Raw genomic sequence first — 24,213 nt, 5'->3', positions numbered from 1 at the left:
TATGTTCACGAATAGCAGAAATATCAAAATTCCCGAAGAAAACTCATCAAAATCAAAAACCGCAAAAAATAAAACAAATATCCAGAAAACTAGAGAACAATCGGTAAAAATGAGGGATTAGAATTCTTGACCTCGTTGATAATGTAGTGGTAAATCTTGGTGAGCGGTCAGTAAATGAGTTACGTAAATTTCCGTTAACGTTTCGGCCCGAGTAGGGGCTCTCCTCAGAACGATCAATTATATATTTAACTGCCAAGAACATAGATGCCATCAGTAAGACAATAAGATCAATGGATATCATAATATTAAGAATTATTATCTATTGTACATTGGAGAATACATTCCATATATCTATTACAATTAACAATGTATATAATTAATTAAGGGAAAGTTTACCTTGTATAAGAAGAGAATAAAACACTGGTCAGGTATCATAAAATTCGACAAGAGAGAGGTGGTTCTTCAGATTAGGTGACCGAAGACCATTGACATCTGCTCCAATCGATAAACGATGATATGAGATTTTGACACTTAATTGTGCTTCATGGAACATCTCACTGTTAATTTATTCATTAAGTGGTGGATAACTTTTTCGATGCATTTACCAATAAAGAAAAAATATATGCAAGATCTAAAAATAAATACAGCAAGTATATCACAAGTTAGAAGCGGTATAAACGATCTTGGATTAATTAAAATAAAAAATGTTATTGGAGTGGTGTTCACGAGAACACAGATTGATATAACAATTTGCAAAGATGAAATAATCATTCCATGTCCGTATATTAAATTGAGAATAACACAAGAAAGTCATGAATCACCGATGGCAGGACATAAAGGTATTACGAAAACATGGAATGGAATTCGACAGAGATATTTTTGGAAGAATATGAAAAAGTGAGTTGAAGACTTTATGAAGAAATTTGTTAGTTGGCCAAGGAAAAAACGAGAATTAGAACAAAACAGCCTATGGTAATAACAGACATATTTGCAGACGTTTTCGACAATGTAGCATTAGATATAGGAGGACCGTTCGAAATATTTGCAGATGAATTGTTTTACTAGTGCGTCTGCGATATCTTTAGCGGTTTACACTTACTAGTGGTATTGCTAAACTGAATTTTGACAGATCGTCTTGTATTGTTAAGATGTATCGGTAACAGTAGTGAAGTAAGGCCGATTCTGGTTACAAATCCCTGCTTTACCGACACAGCCCGATCGTCGACCTTTCTTCGTGGCTGGAGAATGGAGGGGCGGGGTTAACCACACCAAAGCCTATGGTATCGACCGTCATCTGCTTTGTGCACTATATTACCATCATATCGATTATCGGAAAAAAATCATCCACTTTGCGCTCTCCGATACCAATGTTTTTGATAAAATTATCTCCATTTGTGTTACTTTTTTACTTTGATCGGTAAAAAATCAAGTATTCTACTCTTACCATAGTAATGTTACTATTATCAGCGGAGGTTGTTGCTTACCATCATCGGTAAAAACCATGCGCTGTACCTTTACTGACATGTAACGCGCAAGATCGAGACGTAGGCGCGAACTCTCGTTCGTACTGGCGCGGTTCGGTAAGACTGAGCTTCTAGAAGGTTCGTACACCGTGAGTCAGCTTCTAGAAGATGCTTCCATCGCTATGGAGGAGGAAGGCAAACAGTTCTCGAAATCGTCAGATAAGTTGTTTTGGGGTCTGCGTCGATCAGCAAAAAAAACGTTATAGGTTATGGATCCACACCTGCACCGATGATGGATTAGCAAAAAAAAAAAAAAAACACACAGATCGTTTGACAAGTTGTAACATGACGTCAAATTGCCCGCAACGATCAGCAAAACGTTGAAGGTTCAGAAGCCACATCTGCATCGATGACGAATTCGCATGAAAACAAACGGTCGTCCAACAAGTATCAACATAATGTTGAGCGATCTGTGTCGATCAGCAAAATCAAGAACCAAACCTGCTGCGACCTTAAACGAATTCTCAGAATTTATGAAGACAAACAGTTCTCGGAATTGTCTGACGAGTATTAATACGACGTCGACCGGCCTGCGTCGATCAGCAAAACGTTGAATTCTAGAAGGTTCTAGATCCGCATCTGCTTCGAGGATGATGAACGAATTTATGTGCAATGAAAGATTATAACATAAGCGTGGTGGAGAGAAGTATGATTATAAAAGTTGAAAATTCAATTAAGAACGTTAGTTTTTCATCAATCCTCTACCTCTCATAAAGATGATCTCAAAACAAGCAGAATTACAACAGCGATAACGTGTTCTTGAAAAATATTCGCGAATTAAAAGAAGTTATCAATCAAAAGTCGGACCTGAACAGAGTAATAAAGAAGTTAGAAAGTTTAAATTAACATGAGATTTAAAAAAGTTTAAAAAATAGATTTATCGAAAATTAATAAATTTGTCAAGATGGTCGGATACCTGCCTACAGACAAATTGGCTGATCTAACGATGTTTGAGAACTATGAAATAGCAAGCATTCGAAGGGTACAGACGAGGTACGGGTAACGTGTGGTCGTCGATCTAAATAACACACACAGCATTTTCATGCAATCGGTTAGTAGTCATTCTGAAGTAAACTTTACTACGGACCTCATTACATGAATTAGAAAAGATGAAGTCTAAAAAGTGTTTGAAATTGATCAGAATCATGAAAACGGCGTTCAAAATTTTATCGAAAAAATCATCATCACCGGAAATTCAGAAGTGGATGCGGTACGGAACCCGAAATATCAAACTTTTGAATACAATACTACGAAACGCCACGAAGATCGGACAGAAGACTCGAATTCAAACAACAGTCGGAATCTTGAAGTCGTTGACAGCAAATTCAAAAAGTGGGTGCTGGGTTGAGGAAACAACGGAGAAATGATCGAATACGCTGGGAAGATTTGGAGTCAGCTTTCAACAGCCAAATTAGAACAGGAGCCGTTACCAATTTACATGACAAGGATTTGACCCACTTTTTGGAGGATGCTAAACACCTGGTTGTGATAAGATTGAAGAATGCAGTACAAAAGGTTGAAAATTTAAAAGTACACTGATCCTCTCGTGTGAATTCAGTGTTACGAAAAACGATGAGATTGTAGAACTAAATTTTTTAACAGGAAAAATGAAATTATCCTGCAGTCAACGAACGTACATGAGTGGGTTGATGAAAACGTGAAAGATAAGGTATTGGTAAAGATGGAAGATTTTCAAGAAAAGGACTCTGGTTGGACGTTGATCGAGATAATAAACTTAGCTATCAGCATCAACAAGTACATGCCGCTTGAAGGCGGTGTGTCGACGTACACACACCTACCAAAAGACATTCGAGCTAAGAAGGCTGTCGTTAACGTGAAGAACAGTGACTCGTATTGCTTCCTCTGGTCAGTCACCGCAGCCCTCTTTCCAGCTGAAAATAATCCCAGCGTTATAACCTCGTATCCCCATTTTAGCTCATTGTCAGTGTATGGTATGATGGTTTAAATTTTTCAATGTCTTTAGATGATTCAAAAATTTCAAAGACTTAACAGTTTGTCGATTGACGTTTACGGTATAGACTACACTAAAAAACAAAAGCGTAGTGAAATTGCATCAGTTTATTTAAACCGCAATAAGTCAGACAAGCCTGTCATCTCTTATTGTTAGTACTAGAAACTGAAATTGTAGACGAAGACGACGATGACGTAAAGAATTATGGAAAGAATCTAATACCTCATTTCGCTTGGATTCGAAGTTTATCTCGATTGAAAAGTTCTCAAATTTCTCAACATGCACATCATATTTGGTTATGTGACAGATGTCTCATGCACTTTCAACCAGAAAAATGTTTGTCTTATCACAGAATCGATTGTATCAATTTAAACAAGAATAAAGTTATTTTACCAATGGAGGATGCCAAGATTTTGAAATTTAAAAATTTTGAGTATAAAGAAACAGTTTCGTTTTGCGTTTACGCAAATTTTGAATGTTTATTGCAGTGTACTAATATTGAAGTGTCTAAACATAGGCCAATTTATCGAACGCATATTTCGTACAGTATAGCTAGTAGTATATATACGACAGTTCTAACCCAAAGATGGTGGCGCTTCCCCTAGTTCCCCCCTAGCTCCTCCTTCAATCCCCCCTAATCCCGCGGCGCCACCCCCCTCGCTCCCCCTCACACTTTGATTATTTTCGAGGTTTGCCGCAAGATGGCTATTTTCATGGGATTTGACACACACACACACACACAGAATAATTCCTATCGAGACTTGCTTGGCGCCGGAAAGTCGCGCATAAATCGGATAGTGTAAAAACCCGTGAGATCTATTAAAAAAAATTCCAGGAAATGGTCTCTGAAAGACGATTGAAAATGGCGTTTAAATGCTTTTAATAATTTTGTTATTCAACATCGATTGCATTAAGTTTCTTATTCTATTCTAAATTAACTTATTCTGAATTTAACAAATAAAATTATGCATATTATTTTCAATATCCAATAGCCTAAAGTATCCCACCGCTGCCACCAATTCTTGTTTTACGTAGGGGTGAAAGTGTACTAGGTGGTGGTAGTGATTGATTAATTGAATAATCGAGCTCCCACGTAACGACAATGAATAAAAATTAAAACTAAGAACAGGCCTACCTTTTGATAAGCCGGCAATTTGTAGGATTGTGTTGCTATAGTCCTGTACAGGTCTGTGAGGTTTGTTCAAATTGTTGAGGCAATTTTATGATAATTAAAATGGGAAGAAGGTCGTTCAAAATAAATGGTTCAATATGATTCAACTGGTAAAAGATGAAGTATATTCTGTATGATTTGGTGATTGAAATGTCTAATAACAATGAATGGTGATGATGACATAAAAACCGAAAGTAACAATTTATGAAGCGTTTGCGTTCATATAACGATCCACGCCGACGGACGAATTTATATTCAAATGCAGACAAGCTGCAGAATCACTAAATTTAACCGTTTGCGGGTTTTGGTAAATTATGTGTTATTCAATTTTGAAGGATATTATTATTTGGTACCAGGAACGTCTACTCTGAACGATGGTGATCACTAGCTGGTCGTGATTATTGTATTGTATCTCTCTTTTTAGATGATCTTAAATTAATTATATTTCCTGTTGTTAATTCTTGTCTGTTAAATCTTGGAAACAATAAGTATGATTTAATTGGGGGTGGTGAAGCTAGCCACCAATTCCTAGACTTGATTTTAAATGGATATTACAGAAGTAAATTTTGATTATAAGGTGAAAACAAGGATTCGTTCAATGTCGAAGATTAACACTCGGATTGACTTATCTTTAGATGAATCAGTCGACCAGATTGAGAGCCGTCGGATCGTGTCGGTCTGCGTCAGTAGAATTCTGGACCAGGGGCCTCACCTCAAGTTCGGAGGAGTTGATGAATCGAACGATGTTGAACGTCGGTCACTTAGTCTTTGTGGATTTAGAATGATATCTTACTATCGAAAGCTATAGTTGAAAGTGTCAATTTGCTGATTTTGATGTATGTTAAAGATGATTCCAAACAGTATTTATTAAAAACGCTAATGTAGTTATTATTATTAGCACTTAAAATTAGCTAATTCGGTTTAATCAGGGCCGAACTCAATTTAATTACGGAAAATGGACTGGCATAAAAATGTCTATTCTCAAAATGATGAGATTTAGTAGAGCACAGAAAAGATGGAAACGTAGAAGATAGTGAGTCTTTTGCAGCTAACAGAATAACTGAATGCTCGAATTTGACGAATTAGCGCGAGACTTTAGGCCGGTCACAACTAAGATTTTCCGAATGCTACTATTGCTCAAAAAGGGCTAATACGGGTTCACGTCCACGCACCTCGCGACTTGACAGACGAAAGACGCGGCTTCTTGGGCCCAAGGGTCCAAGGAGCTGCAGTTGTAATAAGTTACAACGGTAATTAGCCAATGAGGTGCGAGGGCGACCTCCTAGTGCCCAAATCCACATGGTCAGCGTTACTTCACGCTCTTCAACGGTGTTCCGACGATTCTCAATCTTGTCGGTGACACATTGAAAATATGAACAAGAGATATTTACATACATTGTTCACACATTCATTCATACATCCTAATAAGTAATCTATTTTAATTTGGTGGTTCCAAAGGTAGTGGTTTATCCTAGTTATTGGTTATAGTTTTAACTTAGAAAGAGGGATATTTCCAGGCTAAGTGCTACTGATGCTAATTCAGCAGTCTCCTATCTAAGTTCTTGGTACCAGTTAAATAGAAGAAAGTTGAACCTTATACTAGGGATCATTGTTGGTCTCTACGTGACTTTTGCCACGAGGGGTGGAATTCGCCGTTATTGGAATATGGGATTTTGATGAAATAATATCTGTACATTGAAGAAATTAAAAAAATGACATGAAATGGAATTTTGGAAAAGGTACGCCAAGGCAATGTGCCGGACGTCACACCGGTGATGAATTCTGACAAATTTACGCAGCAGAGTACAAAACGGAAAAAACGTCATGGCGAATTGTTGCCGAGAAGTGTACGTCCGGTATTCTGACTATCCAACTATGGAAAAACCAACGCATTATTTGCGCTTATAACGCATCCAAACGGTTTGACGTTCGAAAACCTGTACGTTTACTCAAAATCTCACAATCAACCGAAATGCAAGTTTCTGAGTCAAGTGCTCGAAAATGTCGACGGTGTTGAATATTTCCCCTTCAACGAGCATGAGCACGTCATTGCACCGAACGAGACGCAGCCTAACTCGATCATGATATTTGATGACGTAGCGTGCGAAAAGCTGGATTACACACGCGCGTACTTTTGTATGGGCAGACATGACGATCCAGACTGTTTATATCTTTGTCAATCGTACGGTCGAATCCCTAAGCATCTCGTGCGCGACAGCACCATCTCACTGGTCTTATTCAAGCAAGACGAGATGAATCTGAGACATGCGTACAACGATCATGTAAACACCGATATGTCGTACGTAGAGTTGAGAGACTTGTGTGCGGCATGCTGGAACGGTGACAAATATGGGTTTGTAGTGATCGACAAGGATAGGGAGCTCGGTAATGGTCGGTATAAGAGGGGATTTGACAATTTTATAAACATGACAAAAGAATAAAATACACGATCTTCGAAGGCGACGAAACAGTAGCTTTTTAGAACTAGTTGTATCAACATGCAGGAAATTCGTGAGGAAAAAGAAGTCTTGCATCGTATCGCTCAAGCGAGTAATGCGATTCGTCATAAGCACGGAATCCTCAAGACGGGAAAAGAGTCGCTGCAGGAAACAATTAAGGATTTCTTCAAACCTGTGGTAACCCCGCGGCAGGAATTAGTCAACGTTTCTCGAGGCACGAAACTTTTTGAGGAAGAGGTAAAGGAAGAACACAAAACTGAAACGAAGGATGAGCCGAAGAACAAAATGGGAGCAGAAGATTCTTTTGCAACTGCAGAGAAAGAGGATCAAACTGTCACAGAATCGTCTGTGCGATCAGTAAATGAATGTCTTGAGATGCTCAACGGTGAACAAAGATAGCACGAGTTGGATACCGTGTACGGGGTACGGAGTCTTTCTACTGCCGGGCTGATGGTTGGTGACTCACCCATAAGCTTTGAGCGCGATTCCGTTCGCATAGGCGGTACGCTCTTTCCGAAAACTCAGGGACTGCTGAAGTTGCGGTTTAAAAAGATACCCAACAGCGCTCACGTTACCCGCAACGGCAAGAAGAATTACAGAAATATCCTTTTCGCAACAAATGCTCACAGAAAGTACTATAGCGCGACCAAGCCTATCCAAAACGCTCAGAGCGCCAAATTCAAGCATTCAATTGCTGAGCAACTCAATATTTCTACGTCAGGCAAAAGCGTATCACCATCGTCACAGATGTCGAAGCGTACGGGCTAAGGTGTTCTGCTACCTCAGGCTTGGGTTACTCGACAAGGTGTTGAAACAGATTATATTTTCTGGGACGACGCTAACGAGCTGGTGGAACGTCTTCGTTTGCTTATGGCATCTCAAGCGGCTGGGAATAAAAATCACACCAATGAAATTATTTCGATTCTAGAAGAATTACGGGAAGCCGGAATCATTTATTAGCCAATTCTCGTCGACTCTGCAATCATTTACGAGATGAGCGTCGACGTGTTCAGACGTCAGCTAAATAAAAACACAGCTGCAAGCACTCGCGGTCCTCCGGATGTCGAGTTTCGAATAACAGCGGACGGGCAGTACGATATACGGAACAAGAGACTGTGCAATGTCGCCGATCCCACAGAGCCGAACAATGCTGAAACTTTAAAAACCTTAAGACGAAAATTCAACGTGCTGCAAAAACAAATCGACAACCTTGATCAAATGATCAAAGCTTTGGAGATCACGACGGAAAAAGCCTTGGATACCTTTTACACAGACTTTAAAACTGGCAGAGACTCGTTGATTCGAAATGCAGAAATCATTTCCAAATTGGACACCAGACTAAGAGCGTTGGAATATGAACGAGAACAAGGAAGCACTGGTAACGGAACTGCATAAGCCTGCACGCCGGAATTACCTGCGCCGAGATATAGACGTCAGCGGCATCGACGAGACCTGGCAGGTGGATCTTGTTGATATGACGTCGTACGCTGGACAAAACAAAGGCTACAAGTACATGCTCAGAGTGATTGATATCTTTTCAAAGTATGCGTGGGCTATACCGATAAACAGCAGGTCTGGAGATGATGTTACCAAGTCAATGGAATCTGTGAATGAACCCGAAAAATTTACACGTCGACAGAGGAACGAAATCTTACAACTCGAAATTTCAATCGCTTGTGACACGCTACGGAATCAAACTTTACTCCACGTACAGTAATTTGAAGGCTTCGATCTGTGTACGTTTCAATCGGACGCTGAAAGGTAAAATGTGGATACAGTTCAGCATGCAAGGAAGCCACAAATGGCTTGACATCTTATCTGATTTGGTTTCGGCTTACAACAACGCCAAACACCGGACCATAAGAATGAAACCGTCGGATGTCACCGTTGCAAACGAAAGGCTGTTATTACGTCAGACGTACGGAGGGCTTCGAGCGACACCTACCATATCGGCAAAATTCAAATCTGGCGACAAAGTTCGAATCGGCAAATTCAAAAATGTCTTCGAGAAAGGTAACACTCCTAATTGGACGACTGAAATATTCACGATAAGTCGAGTGGAAAATACTCATCCTGTGACGTACAAGCTCAAAGACTACCGAGATCAACCCATTGCTGGTGATTTCTACGAACAAGAGCTCCTTAAGGTTGAACATCCGGATATCTATCTGGTGGAGGAGGTGCTCAAGAAGCGTGGAAGGAGAATATATGTCAAATGGTTAGGTTTTTACAATATACACAACAGTTGGATCAACGAATCGGACATGTAACATTGAATAAATGAATTTTTTGTAAAAACGTATGTACCTCTTTATTCGATACCCGATACATAACAAGTATGCAACTTTATTTTTTGGACAATCGACAGACACATGCATCGTTGTACAATTTTTCATATTTCGGAGCGTTCTTATTCACTATCCTACATAAGAATATTTTGTACATCAGGGTAGAGTTATAAATCGAGTCCTACGTAGATTGCGATACAGTAATTACAAAGCTAACGTGCAGGCTCGTAGCCCGACGGAAGCGTATCGGTTGTGTTTTGAAACACGATCCGCTTATCGTCATTTCAGCTCAGTGTTTTCGACTGAATATCAAATGCTGATTTGTAGACAAATTTTCACGTTTCAAACCACATTCTGCTTTGAACCTTTGGCACGTTTATTGTCGTTCTGAACTCCCAAGACTCGGAATGCGTACAATTTTGCTCCTAATCCTACTAATTTCAACATTATTTTCCCGTAACTCTCGTCTTTCATCAAGCCGAGAACTTATATGTTCGCTCGAGGCATTCCATAAGCTTTGTCAAGTAGATTATCAGACGTATCGAATTTATGCAAGTCCTCCTTTATATGTTCGTATAGGTCGGGAACGGTCAAGTTGTAAATCAAACTGTCGGTATCCGTATACATTAATTTTGCTCGGTAGGCAAATTTCCGTTTGACATGATTATAATGAAAATCGTAAATATATGTTTCAGACAGATCCAGGATGGAGAAAACTGCATAAAATGGTTTATTCGACTCGACTTTTATTTGACTCTTTTCGACGATAATCATCTCTCTGTCGAAAACGGTGCAGCTGTGAAAATCAGGTTCGGCTATGGTAGCTCCAGCACCTGTCTTCCATCTCATTTCGTGATCAGCCTGACATCTTCATACTTCCTACCATTTTCCATTGGTTTGTCGAAAAATGCGTTGTGCATTAGTTTGTAAAAATTTTTCACGAATTCGTTGGGAAATATTCTTCTATGTATTTTTTGAGCCACGGGGTTTCCCTGAATTCGAGAACTCTGTGAATTTTGAGTAATTTTAAGCCCAATTGTAAGGATTGTTTCAAAACGCTAAAGTGAACAACGTAGGTTTTCTTAGTAAGTAGCGTGGTCGTCAATTTCGGCTGTTCATTGTTCGAAATCGGAGGTACATAGTGCTCCGGACACAATGGTGAATCTTCATGAGTTTCATGCAACTCCTCAGGATATTCCAAATCCACCTCCAGCATGTAACCAAACTCCGCATCGTCCGAGATGGCAAGAACGTCACACTCTCTGAAGCCTGACATCCATCTGAAGGAATTACACGACAGAGCAAAGCTTATAGCCGCACCGTACAAATTATTAACGTCAAAGTACATGAGATAAGATTCTTCGACTTCTGGATCGAATTCCTCTCCCATATATCTATTGTTAGCCATTGCGTATCTGTTCGAGCACTGTGACACACCACTTCGAATACCTTTTTCGATGAATATAACCATATCGATGTCAGTCAGAAGCTCGAGCTCGATGCCGGTACACTTTAACATTGCATCAAACGACAGACCGGGCGCTATGTAGTAATGTAATGGGTCCAGTTTGTACATTGTCCAGCGGTTTTGTCGAAAGTTTTGAAAACCGTCAGCCAGTAAAAACACTTGCGTCTGTAAATACAAGTCCGAATACTCTCCCAAAGTTTGAACGTTATAAGTTTGCCATACGTCGCATGCGTGTGCGTAGTCGTCGTCTGATAAATTTCGATCATCCAATTTTGAATAAAAGTGTTTTTTGGCTGGTAAATGTTTCTCCTCGAGCTTCTCCCAACTGTCTATATATTTGTACGGGAAGACACCTTTCCCAGTCAATAACTGAAATTTGTTCAAGCTACTGCAGAATTTACCTGTTATTGTTTTTTGACAATCGTCCAGATACGATGATAATTTATCGAGGCTGCTAGGCATGAAACGGAACGTTACATCCGGTCCCTTAACGAATTTAGTAACGGAAATGTACTTTCCTTTATCAACAGGTAAAAGTTTTGTAGGGTATTTAGGGAACACACGATTATAATTTCTTTCAACGCCTTTATTAGTCCATGCAATCTTCGAGCCGGACACCAGCACGGCTCGGCGACAACTGACTCGTCTCTTGACCACACACACACACACTCTCTCATATCCTCGCTAGCTCACGCTACCCGTTACGGATACTACAAGTTTAACAGTACCTTCGAATGACGTTGCCAGGGCTTTGATCAAAAAATGCGAATCGTAACCCGACAGATTGTGGAATATCACTGGGATAGTGTGCGAATTTCAATAATTTAAATTACAGCCGCAGTGAGCAGCACCACGGTACTTTCCCCTGAAATGACAGTGATCACGATGTTTCACGTCTGTGAGTGTAAACGGTTTTTCACAAATGTTTTTCACAATTCCGCTAACTCATTCACAAACCATTGAATGCAAGTTTCTCCGCGATTAATTTTGAATTTTGGAAGCGAATCGTCAAACCCACAATGTAGATAGTAAGCTATACTATACGGAAGATGTTTCTGATAAATTGTTATTGTACCTATCTTTTTGAGCGTAGGTTCCAGTAAACATTCGAGATCCGCGTAAATGCAGAATGGAACGGTTTCTTTGTGCTTGAAATTTTTGAATTTCAGGATCTTTTCCTCCTCTGTAGGTAGAATAACTTTGGTTTCGTTTAAATTCATGCAATCTACATTGTGCTTTGTCAAACATCTTTAAGAATGGAAGTAAGTCAAACATCTATCGCACAACCAAGTACGACCATTACGTTTAGAAATTTGAGAACTCGTTAATCGAGACAAATTTCGAATACTAGTAAAATGAAAGATTCTATTTTTTTCATAATTTTCCATATCGACATCATCATCGTCATCGTCAGTGATTTCAGTTTCTATCGCCAAAAGATGAATTACAGGTTTACGAGACTCATTCTGACTCAGGTGAATCGGTACTATTTCACTTTTTTCCGATCACCTTGGTCTATACCATAAACGTTAATTGAAAGACCGTTAAGCTTCTCAAATTTTGAAAAGGTGTTTTTGTCTAGAGACATAGGAAACGTTATACCATCATACCGTAGTACTGAGCTGAATTGCGGGTACGAGCTGGTCGCGTTGGGATTGTTGTTGTCGGCTGGGAACAGAGCTGCGGTGACCGACCAAAGAAAGCAGTAAGAGTCGTTGCTTCTGATGTTTACCACAGCCTTCTTATCACTGATATGCTTAGGTAACGGAGTGTATGTGAATACACCGCCTCGTAGTGGCACGTACTTGTTGATATTCACAGTCAAATTTATTATTTCGGTCAGCGACCAGCCTGAATTCTTTTCCTGGAAATCTTCCACCTTTTTCAACAAACGCTCCATCGCGTTTTCGATGAACCATTCGTTGATATCCGTTGTCTGGAGGATGATTTCATTTCTCGTATTAAAAAATTTGATCTCTTGTACCGTGCGATCATCTTTTCTAACTTCAAATTTACAAGCCAGGATAACGTTGGCTTTCAAGCTCCTGTCTTTCTTCAGAGCGTTTTTTAGTCTCGTCACAGGTAGTACCTTTGCGTCTTCTAGAAATCTCTCCACATCTTTATGCTTCAAATTGACGATGGATTCAGTTCGAATTCTCCCCTCGAAAGCTGATTCCAAATCTTCCCAGTGAACTCGATCGCTTCTTCTTACTTTCCGCGTACCTCCACCCGTTTTCTGAAGACGTTTGAATTTTTCCGCAAGCGCTTTCAAGAGTCCGATCGTTGTGATGATTCTCGTCTTTTCTCCAATCGATGAAGCCTTTCGCAAAATTTTGTTCAGAAGCCGAATATTTTGACTTCCAAATTTTATCCATTTCTGAATCTCTGCTGTTGATGATGATTTGTCCAAGATTTTGTACGCTGATTCCATAATATCGATCAATCTCAAACACTTCGCGGATTCCATCTTGAGCTTTTTCCTCACGTATACTTGACAAGTTGTGACTTAATGATCGTTTGCAGTGATGAGCGTCCTTTTTATAGGGCAGCTGTACGTATGTTTGTGTATGCGCGCGCACCTATTAGCATTCCTAGAGCGATAGTAACCCAACACCGCAGATCCATGGCTCTGAATGTACCACGGCTATCGGTCGACCTTGCACTCTGGTCTTGACTGACCCCGTTCAAAATTCGTTGTTGAGTTCACATGACAGTTACAAGCCAAAAAAATGTCACGTGGTTGATATCAAACCGACATCTGAGTAAGTGAAGAACAATTCTCAGAACCATTAATTTTGGAATGTCGCTTGGTTGATAACGTGGGAAAGGAATGTGAGGTGGTTGATGTTACACATCAGCGATATCCGAGTGGATAAAAAACAATTCCCAGAACTATTAATTTTGGACTGTCACGTGGTTGATAACGTGGAAAAAGAATGTGGGGATGGTTGATGTTACACATCAGCAGTCCTACCGTGGGAAAGGAATTTGGAGTGGTTAATGTTACACATCAGCAGTCCTATCGTGGGAAAAGAATGTGGGACGGTAAAAGAGTTCTCGCCCCCGCTGCGCCCTCTACCATTGGCAGGCGAGCACTACAGACTTTGACCTTCGGTCGGTAAGATAGTCGGTGAAACAGCATGATTTTGACCTTCGACCGATACAACTGTCGGTAAGGTTGCACGGTTTTGACCTCAAGTCAGTACAGCAGACTGTGACGTCATCGCGGAAAAGGGTTCGAGTCCGGGTAGCATGTCAGTAAGTGTCGGTAACAGGAATCTGTAAGTAAAACTCTCATAGCTATACTATTCAGTACGAAAATAATAGCCCATGAATAACAATACTATACAATCCCGATTACGTAACAAATATGATGGACTGATTTGTTTCTTACTTTCAGCTTGCATGGCTCTAACTTTCATTAATGCCAATGCATGCTTTGCCGATGATTAATTAAATTTCATAAAATGAATTTGAAGAAGGGTCTTTCAAAGATATCTTGATTTTTCACAATTGTTTTGAAAGACTATTTTATTCCATTCCTTCTTGCTGATTATTGACACGAACGAGGACACAACCACGTCTACGAGATGATTTGTCCAAAAATTAAAACCAGCGAGTACTTACTTGTCATCACGCTCTTGTTTTTTTATTTGGCGCTTACTCTCCGGAGTCTCTGCTGTGTCGCTCAGATCACCTGAACAGGTCACAGGTGATGGCGCGTTCAACAGCAGGACCTGCCACGCTACCCCTTCATCCGCATTTCCTTGCCTACTTGTTCCGGGCTGAGCTGAGTCCGTCGCTGTCGCCGCCTTCTCCTCTATTTCTCTTCTCCATTCTACCAACATCTTAGCTTGTTGATTAACCCTTTCGGCCCGATCGGTGACTATGATCACCCAACGCCCGACGCTCGCTCTATCCGATTGGTGACTATAGTCACCCAACGCCCGACGCTCGTTCTGTCCGATTGGTGATTATAGTCACCCAACGCCCGACACTCGCTCTGTCCGAGCGGTGACCGTGGTAACCCAACATTTGACGCTCGTTATGTACGAACGGTGACCGTGGTAAACCAACATTATGTTATAATTTTTTATGCATTTGTTTTTACGAGCGACCGCACTCGCTCTGCGTAAGATAGCGTAGTATTGTGCGTCTGACGGGCGCTTGCAGTTGTTCCGCAAGTACGGACGCTTGCCGCGACTGCTTGGTCAGCGGGGACGGCACGACGTAGAATGCGTCCGGAGCGAAAGGGTTAAGCTCGTTTTTTCGAATCTCTAATTTTTCCCATTTGTTGACAATTTTTATTTGTTCCTCCTCTATAGGTCTCCATTCTTCTGTCATTTTTATCCGTTCCTCTTCCATCACGGTTTCACCAATCTGTAATTAGTCAAAAAATTATACAAACAATCTATCAACGCAAGTTAAAAGTTACCAATGAATAATAACGCATCAATTAAAGAGCTTCAAAATATTTACGGCTGACAGGGTATTTCGTACTTGCAGTTCAGCGCTTCAGCGCAACGCACTGTCCAGAGCAGCTTTATTGTCTCCAGACGCAAGCAGGTAAAGTCGAAGTATAAAAAGTGAGATGGTCGTAAATTCCTGTGTGACAAATTTTGGTCTTTTATTTCTGGAAATCTTTCGAAGCTCTTTAATTGATGCGTTACTATTCATTGCTTTTTGTCGATTAACTTGCTTCGCGTTGGTCGTACAAGAAAAAGTTCCACAAGGCTGAGGCTAGCAGCCAGACTTGAGTATTTGAATGAAATTTTTTGATTTCATATTCTTGTAGATTGGAAAAAAATGTTTTGGACGTATTTTTCATTTTTCCGATTGAATCAAAATTGCCATTAATGTAACAGATTGAAAACTATAACATTGTGACGTCACCCATGTCAAGATATATCTATATATATTAAAATCAGTGAAATTCAGTCAGCTATAACATGAAAAATTATCATGTTTAACGAAAACAAAAAATACGTCCTTATTATTTTGGCTTGCACTGCATTATGCACCCCTCAAAATGAAAAAAAAAATTCCATTTAAATACTCAATTAGCATCCACCTTTTAATGTTCATTCCAATAAGATAGTGAAAACCGAAATTGAAAAATTTTAGAAAGTACTTTGCACCACCAATATTATTATAGAATTATGAGGATAAATCTACATTGCATTTTTATACTTCCAAAACAATTAAGAAGTTTGGCTGCCAACCTTAGCTGCTAGGGTCAGCTTCATAAAAGTTCTCAAAAAAGTATGTTCGGCGGAAAAATCTAAGTTTATACATTTCTCTTTGTTCTTTTTTCGTTTCGCTATAACTTTTGAAATAACGGTTGAATATTTTTGTAAATTTGTGAAAAATGATGTATTTGTGTTCTAAAAAAGTTGCCGGAAACCGGAGTCCGATATTGCAAGTGATTACGTCGTAACGATATGGAACCGTCAAAACTACGATTGGCTCTCAAAGTATCGCATGGAAAGATAAATCGACTCTGTTAGGGTCATTTAAATGCTTTTTTGCAACACCTGCATGGGAAGTCCATTTTTATGCACCATTTACAAGCACCGAAAGTATTCTTTTATAGACATGTGCGGGAAAAACTTTCGCGCATCGCTAGCGGTCTGAGAAAAAAACCTTCGCACATTGCCGGCGGTATAAGATAAACCTTCACACATTGCTAGCGGTGTGCGAAAAAGACGGTCGCGCTTTTATCCACAGTTGCGCATTTCGCAAACAGCTGCACTAGCGCCACCGATGGAATAGTTTGTCACTCTTTGCCGTGCTCGATATCGTCACTGAACAGACAGTGTGTCGTGGTTTAGTGTAAAAATAATCGTGTATGTCGGACTTTCCATTACAGGTGTAGCAAAAAATAGAGTTCGATACACGCACGAAAGTTGGCAATGCCTATCTCGCGTGAATGCGCTACACTCGCCCTTCAACTCGTCTACGGGCTCGTGCTGCGCTTTCACGCTTGTGCAGGTATTGCCACCTTCGCGCACTAGTATCGAAAGTCACTATTTTCTTCTACTCTCATAATACAAAAAAAATTTATACTCTGACTGTTTTTGTTTGCCAAAACGGCAAAAAATTTGGGCGAGTTCTATTTCCAGCACCATTGAGAGAGTTACGTAAATGTAAACAACTGCAATGGATTCAACATGAAGAAAATACGTATTTAACATATTTTCAAAAAAGTTGTTTGTTCAAGAGATGTTTAACAAGTTATATTGACGGGTATACCTCGAATACTAATAAGTATTTTCAGTAAAAATTAGGACAAATCAAGAATATAGTGTAAGGATTAATATCATTTTTATTTTGTTACATTTTACCAAGAAGATTATGAGAAAATTATAAAAAATCACAGTTGTATTAGCGCATTGATAGCTACTGAATTGAGGCTTGCGCGAAAAATAAAATAAAATATTTTATTGCAAACATGACAAGTTTAAAAAACTTTAGATAAAATATAATTACAATTGTCATCAAGTATTGTAAAAATGTTATACTCACCATGCACAAATAGTAACATAGCTTTTTATTATTGGTTTACATGAAAATAGTTGATTGTAATGATTTATTCTGTACCATTACCGTATACAAATGGTTAAAAACTGAAAGCAAAAAATAATAATGTAACTAAATATTTAAGTAACAACGAAGAAAGGTCAATAATAAAATCAGATAATGGAGAAAAAATATCTTTCACGTCGGGTCAAAGTGGAAACCGGGTTCTTCAAATGATGCCGTATGAAATATCGGGAAAAGTACACATATATTTTTTTTTTTACTCAATCAAATACGAAATGGAGATTGCCGTTTTTTTGGATCGGGAGATAACCAACGTAGCTTCTAAAAATTTCGTGTGTATTTTAACTAACCTCTAGACAGTACAAGAAAAATTTTTTTCATCAATTCTCGCAAACGGCGAAGTGATTAGCTGACCATTGAAGCGCGCCGTTGGAATCTCGAATTGGCAGAAAAGATAGAGCGCATAATTCTTGTCTGAAATGTCAAACCTGAAATTACTTTTAATCGACATATATTTTTATCATCGATGAACTAAAAAACCCAGAAAAAACTGTTAAATCACATTCATTTTCGTTCAGAATTTTCTTTGTAAAATTCGTTACTTAGTACGTTCGAGCTCGACAATTAATATAATATCACGGTTTGTTCGGTTGTTTTCGTACATTGATAATAAAATGATGTGGGAATTAAGAATAATTTTAGTTTCTACATTTCAGACTAAAAATATACACGCTATCTTTCTTGCCGATCCAGGCTCAAGCAGCGAGGCCCTTAGATGGTCAGCCGTTGACTGAAGATATATTCTTCAGTTAACGAGTCAGCTAATGATGCTGCCATTTCGCGACAGTTGGATGTTAAAAAGTTTTGCTCATACCTTCCAAATGTGTGTTAAAATACAATCGAAGTTTTAAGAACCTTCGTTTTTTCTCTCCCTATCAAAAAGAAAAACGCCGTCAATCACCTTTCTAGGCCTCTAAATCAGGACACTGCGTTCAATACTCTCTCATGGACTGAGCATCCATTACATCTCCATCAAAAGTAGCGCATCCGTGGAGTATTACAGTTACTCTGAATTTTATTCCATACGAACACTTTTCGGAAAATAACATTGCGTCTCTACCCAACGTAGATACTTCAATTGCGACCAGCTGGAACAGCGTTTCGATTCTATGCCTACAAAAAGTCAAAATCGAGAGAGCAAAAGAAAAGTTGTTGGAATAATTACGAATATTGATGTTATGGAATAGATCGAGCGCGTGTCGGAAAGAATCTCATTTCGAAATGAATAATTGTTCTAATTTCATATTATAAACGTATTTTTGTGAATAATCTAGTTTATCTCCTGGAAAATTATAAACTTTATAGTATGCATCACGTATGGATCATATATATTAATATCGTACATGGACCGCATATACATACTATAACCAATTTTTGTTAATTGAGGGTAAAACGATAAAAACGAGATAATTGGTTACCCTACGGCGCAGTCACTAACCTGAATAATTAGATAGAGAGAGAGGTAATAAGAGAGAAAGATACGATTGTTGGGCGCCAGACGCACATGCGTCAAAATTAGATAATTAGAGAAAAAGATAAAGGTAAAGGTGAAGGTAAAGGTAAAGGTAATAAATATGGGTAAGGTCAGGTTGTACGACGGTTTTGCACAGTTTGCTCAGATGGACAAGATAATGGTAGAGGGACGGGGTCGAATCCAATAGATAAAATAAGAAACAGGTGAAGCAGGAATAGTATCAAATATATTAAGTAAGAAGCGATAAGTTTAATGACAAGCAAGTAGCTGAAGAGATTGAGATACAATTACGATAAATGCGGTAATTAACAATATTTACAGCCAGAGAAAAGTTAAGCGAGAGATTTAATAAATAACGGAACGTTTTCCAAATAAACGGGAAATATGCGCAAGCTCGCGATACTATGATTCAAGGTAATAACTAATACGGTTCTATAATGAGTATGCAGAACGGAAAAGATATACTGTACTTAAATCAAGCATTAAGCAAATAAACCGTAAAATATGAGAAGCGATTATAAACACATGCGAAATACAACAATTATAATAGTTATCACATTATCAGAATGATCAGAAATAGGCAGACAGGGAATTATGAATTACAAGGTAAATTCAAGCAACAGGTCAAGTAGAAAATTATCATAAAATATAGGTACTAACAGATAATACGTAGTCTCTAGTTTGCGGTAAGTGCGAGAGAAAGAGAGATAATATTCGGTACGATAAAAGGTAATTCAAGATAAGGCAAACAATATTCAAGATAATTAATATGCAACGTACGGCAAACCAAATAGACTACGGACAACTACGATCAGCGATATTAGCGAAGAAAGTAATGAAAAAAATGTTATGCGCTACGGCACAATACTCCAGCGTCAAATGAACGACGAGCGGGACCGCGCAGCGATGTAAGATCGCTCCCGCGGTACACTTACTAAGATACGATAATTAACGGTAATAGGTAAAGAGACAGATATGAACTAATCATAGAAAATATAACAAAATAGCAATGCTCAATAGCTAAGATAAAAATTGATCCTTTGACGGAACGCGCTGCTAGACAGCGATTTTAGATATTCAAATTATTCCATAAGAGAAAGACAATAAAATAAAGCAATAGTCACTACAATGCGTGAGTAATAGTCAACCAGTCGCGAAGTTACTTGCAATAGGACAGAGAAAGGGACTAGATAAGAGATAAGAGAGAATAAGGTACGAGCCCAGGTGGCTCAAGCAGACCAACTGCAAGATAAAGAGAGAAAGAGTACGAGCCCAATTGGCTCAAGCAGACCAACTGCAAGATAGAGAGAGAAAGAGATAAAGGCAAAGGTACGATATATTGCAAGTAATCTCGTGGCTTCACAAAATAGAAAAGGAACCTCACTTACGTAAAAGAAGATATAGCAGGTACTAGCGAATGCGGTACAATAGCGAGAACTAGTTCGATAGATAGCGATAATGGCACTGAAGATTACAATAGCACGTCTTGGTTAGTCAAAAACTGAACGTAGAGTGACAAGATGAGCGATGATCCTGATTTTCGTCAAGCTGCTGTCACGTGATTCTTCCTCAAATTTGCGGTATTCTAATTGGACCAGCAGGTCGCGTAGGTCTGGTCTACGGGTACGCGGCGATAATCCCTTGCCGCTTGTTTTTCTTCTCCCTCGACGACAGGTATCGAGGTATCGGGACGTCGGAAGGTGGTCAGAAATGTTTTCCCTCAGCTGTGCAGTATCGTTGGTGAGAGAGGAGGTCGTACTGCTCATGTGTTGCGATATTGAGGTGTGCGGATAATATTACGTCACCGGTCCTTTGGACTTGCGACCGACTGTAACTCACTCCTTGCTTTACTGGTACTCCCCGTTGCAGCTATTTCGTCGGTGCTGCATCCCGGCCCTCGCTCATTGAAGCCCTCATGCCGGAACGATCTGGTGGTGATGGCCCTCAACCCGGATCCCCACACTATATCCACCAGATCCACGTGGTCAGCATATCGTAGCCTATTTTATGCCGCGGTCCTTCGATAGGACGGTTCGTGAAGAGAAAACCGTCCTCTATTTGATACTCAACGACTTAGTAGATGTTAGGGTCGGTTCAACTCCAGGCTGATAAGTATCGTCGACGGGAGGCTTTGTTGTGTTTTTGACGCACAGCCCTGTACGTCGCCTAACGATGCATCCGAGCGGTAGAAGCATTCATTCGTGGTTCGGCTCCTGGCCGATAAGTCTTAAATAGTCGGAGGTACTGTTTGTGCATCACGCACGACCCTGTTCGACAACTATATAGGCATCCATCGGGAGTGGTTTCAACGGTATTCGTTCGTCTGTAGTCGGTGGTGGTCGGTGTTGAGCTGGTACGTGACCCCTGTCAGGCAGTGTCCTGATATCTTGACGCGAAGGTCTCGTAGATGGGTCTCGTAAAGCGTTACAGAATTAGAAAATAGCATACAATTAGCTTAGTAAAGAGAATTCAACTTAAAGATAATTAGTCGTTCATTTTTGGAGTATTGGCCTCAGACGTGCTTTCGTTATTTTCAGCGATATCTGCACTTAGGGGAAGGCGATAATTAAACAAAGTGACGGGGTACGAAATACCACGTCACAACTCCCCCCTCCTTACGGAGGACCGAGGAGGTCCTTTGCCATTCGGAAACCAATATGTTGACTACTTACTTTTGCATGTGACTAGATGATCGTTAGAGATGTTAGAGATAATTGCGATAGATAGAATTGAAATTGAAAATCCGTGCGATACTTGACTTAGTTGAGAGACTTTGGAGTACGGATTGCTGATTCTTGGCGAAACATCGTTTTCAAAGTTCTACCATTGACCTGATCGGTTGTGAGTGAAGGAAGCGAAGGGATGAGCTAAGTTTTTGCGAGAAGGTAGAAAGGTGGTTGATTTGATTGCTTGGTTGAAGGGTGCTGTTGCAAAGGAGTTCAGACAATTTATGCGGTATAGAGCGATATTGAAATATTGGCCTCATGTAAGGTGTTATTCTGGATAAAGCGGCCAAAAAAAATTTGTAAGCGTTATTTTTAAGATAATTGCGACAAAAAGGAGTTTTGATCTGAAGTTGTTACTGCGTTAAGTGACTAGATATCGCGACGATGACGTGGTAGAATTTAGGCGTTTATCTTACCGAGAGTGGGTTTCTTTAGTTTTTAGTTCTTTTAATTTTGAAGAAGTCATGATGTTAAGGTGGAGTGGGGTTTTAATTGTTGGACGTTATTTTGTAACCGATTTGCGAGAGTGGGGGGTGGGGGTTAATTGATTCTGTATCGGTGAATATGACAGAATTCAGGAGTGGATCGTGGGCGCACCGTGAGTGATTGGGTACATGTGATAAGGTGGGTCACTGTTACTATAGCAACGAGAAAATAATTGTGTAGCGGTAATAAGATTGTTTATTTGTGAAAAAAGAAAAAAAATTTCGTTGCTAGCCTAGCGGCATAAAAAACGAAAAAGAACAATTTTGCGGTATAAAAAAATATGCGATAATGATAAAAAAAATTGCGGTAATAAGGAAAATGTTTGCGGTATAAGTAAAAAAAAAAAACGGTAACATTGGCGAGAGGCTGCAATATTGAAAGAAGAAAAAAAAATGAATATTAGCGATAAAAAAAACGTTTGCGAGAAAAAAAAAGTAGCCTTAGCGATAGGTTTTGCGGTAAAAAAAAAAAAAAACAAAGGTTTGCGGTAACGGAAGAATCAAACAACGGTATTAAAACAACCGAAAGTCGCGATGGGCGGTGCCGCCGCCGCGCCGGGTCCAGTAAACGTCCGGCTCCCCCGGTGGCGGTGGGGATGTGCCCCGTTGTTTACTGAACGCTTTGAGTGGCGGGTGGCACTCCGGGCACTCCGGATGCAAGTACCCGTATATCCCGCATTTGTAGCAGGCGCGGTCTTCGGGCACCCTGTCATCGCACGCCGATACCCGGTGGCCGTATTGCTGGCAGATCCAGCACGACCCGTACGGGGATCTGCCGCCGACCACCGGTCGCGGGTACCTCGGCTTCACCGGCGAGGTGGCGGTTGGTGCTGGCCGGGGGTTGCTGTTTGCCGCCCGGGGTGCGGTCCTCTTCCGGGAACTTCGGCGCTCGGGTGGGGTGGAGGCCCGTTTCACCCCGATCACGGTCGGCGGCTGGTCGGTAATGGTGACCCTCCTGGTCTCGCGGGGCTGTGTGCTTGATGACCGCGTCTCGCACCGGATGGCCGGGTGCTCCGCCTGGGTCGCGACCTCGTGCCGCCCGAGACCATTCCCGGCCTGCGTACTCCGGGTACTGTCGTCCGGGTGTGGGTGGACGATAGCTGATTGCCGCAGGGCCCGGTACCTTTCCGCCCGGTCTTCCTGGACCTCCAGGGAGGCTGTCGTCAGGTCCAGCAAAAAGACGGGGTGTTGACGACGTAGCCGCTGCAGCAGCGGCTGGTGGCGAGCCAGCCTGGCCCAGCCCCTGGGTTCTCCAGCGTTCGCTTCGGGGAACTGAGGTTCCTCGAACTCCTGGTCGACTTTCCCCTCCGTCCCGCTTGAGTCGCTCATGTTTGGTACGGTTGCGGTATCGGGGTTGTTGCGGTAAAAAAAATTTTCTTTTTGCGAAAAGTTTGCGGTTTCTGCGAAAGTCAAGTCTAATTGTTACGATATGCCTTTAAATGCCCAATATGGGTTTTCCCAATCACCTTGTTACTAACTACGTCACTGAGTTCAACGACTACAGGGGAGATGGTTCTGGTAATACGATATGGTCCATGGAATTTCTTAGCCAGTTTGGCGCTGTAATTTTGAGCAGCCGAAGAAAGAGTATGTTGGCGTTTCAATACTAGTTCTCCCACGGAGTACGGTTGGGTCCGGTGACGGCGATTGTAATAACTGGCTTGTCGTTCAAACGCGTTAGCCAGGTTTTCGGCGACCCATTCCCGTAACAGTTGGAGGCGTTTCATACGCTCCTTCCAGAGCTCGGGACTCTGTCTTTCCACTTGCACGTCGCCGCTGGCTATTCGCCGAAGAGAGCTTATCGGAACTGGTGTCCGACCGAGATTTAAGAACGCTGGACTCGTTTGGGCGGAAGTATGATATGCGGTATTGTAAGCGAAACGAAAGTCGGGGAGGTGTAGGTCCCACTCACGGTGTTCTTGCTCGAGGAAAGCGATAATCATGGTTTTTAGCACGCGGTTGACTCGTTCTACGGGATTTGCTTGAGGGTGATACGGTGGCGTCGTCGCGTGGGTTACGTGGTAGGTATCGGCAAGTTCTTTTA

General features: G+C 40.7%; 1 long non-coding RNA gene across 1 annotated transcript; it reads right to left on the bottom strand.

Moving 5' to 3' along the window:
- Positions 1-15,031: 15,031 nt before the first annotated feature.
- LOC124178390 lies at positions 15,032-23,646 on the bottom strand. The gene is made up of 3 exons (XR_006869799.1): positions 23,636-23,646; positions 17,913-17,921; positions 15,032-15,141 (listed from the first exon to the last, which is right to left on the bottom strand). It is a non-coding gene; the product is annotated as an uncharacterized LOC124178390 (long non-coding RNA).
- Positions 23,647-24,213: the final 567 nt, after the last annotated feature.

The sequence above is a fragment of the Neodiprion fabricii genome, chromosome 3 (genome assembly GCF_021155785.1).
Source record: "Neodiprion fabricii isolate iyNeoFabr1 chromosome 3, iyNeoFabr1.1, whole genome shotgun sequence".
NCBI lineage: Eukaryota > Metazoa > Arthropoda > Insecta > Hymenoptera > Diprionidae > Neodiprion > Neodiprion fabricii.
This window is presented reverse-complemented; position numbering and strand designations above follow the sequence as displayed.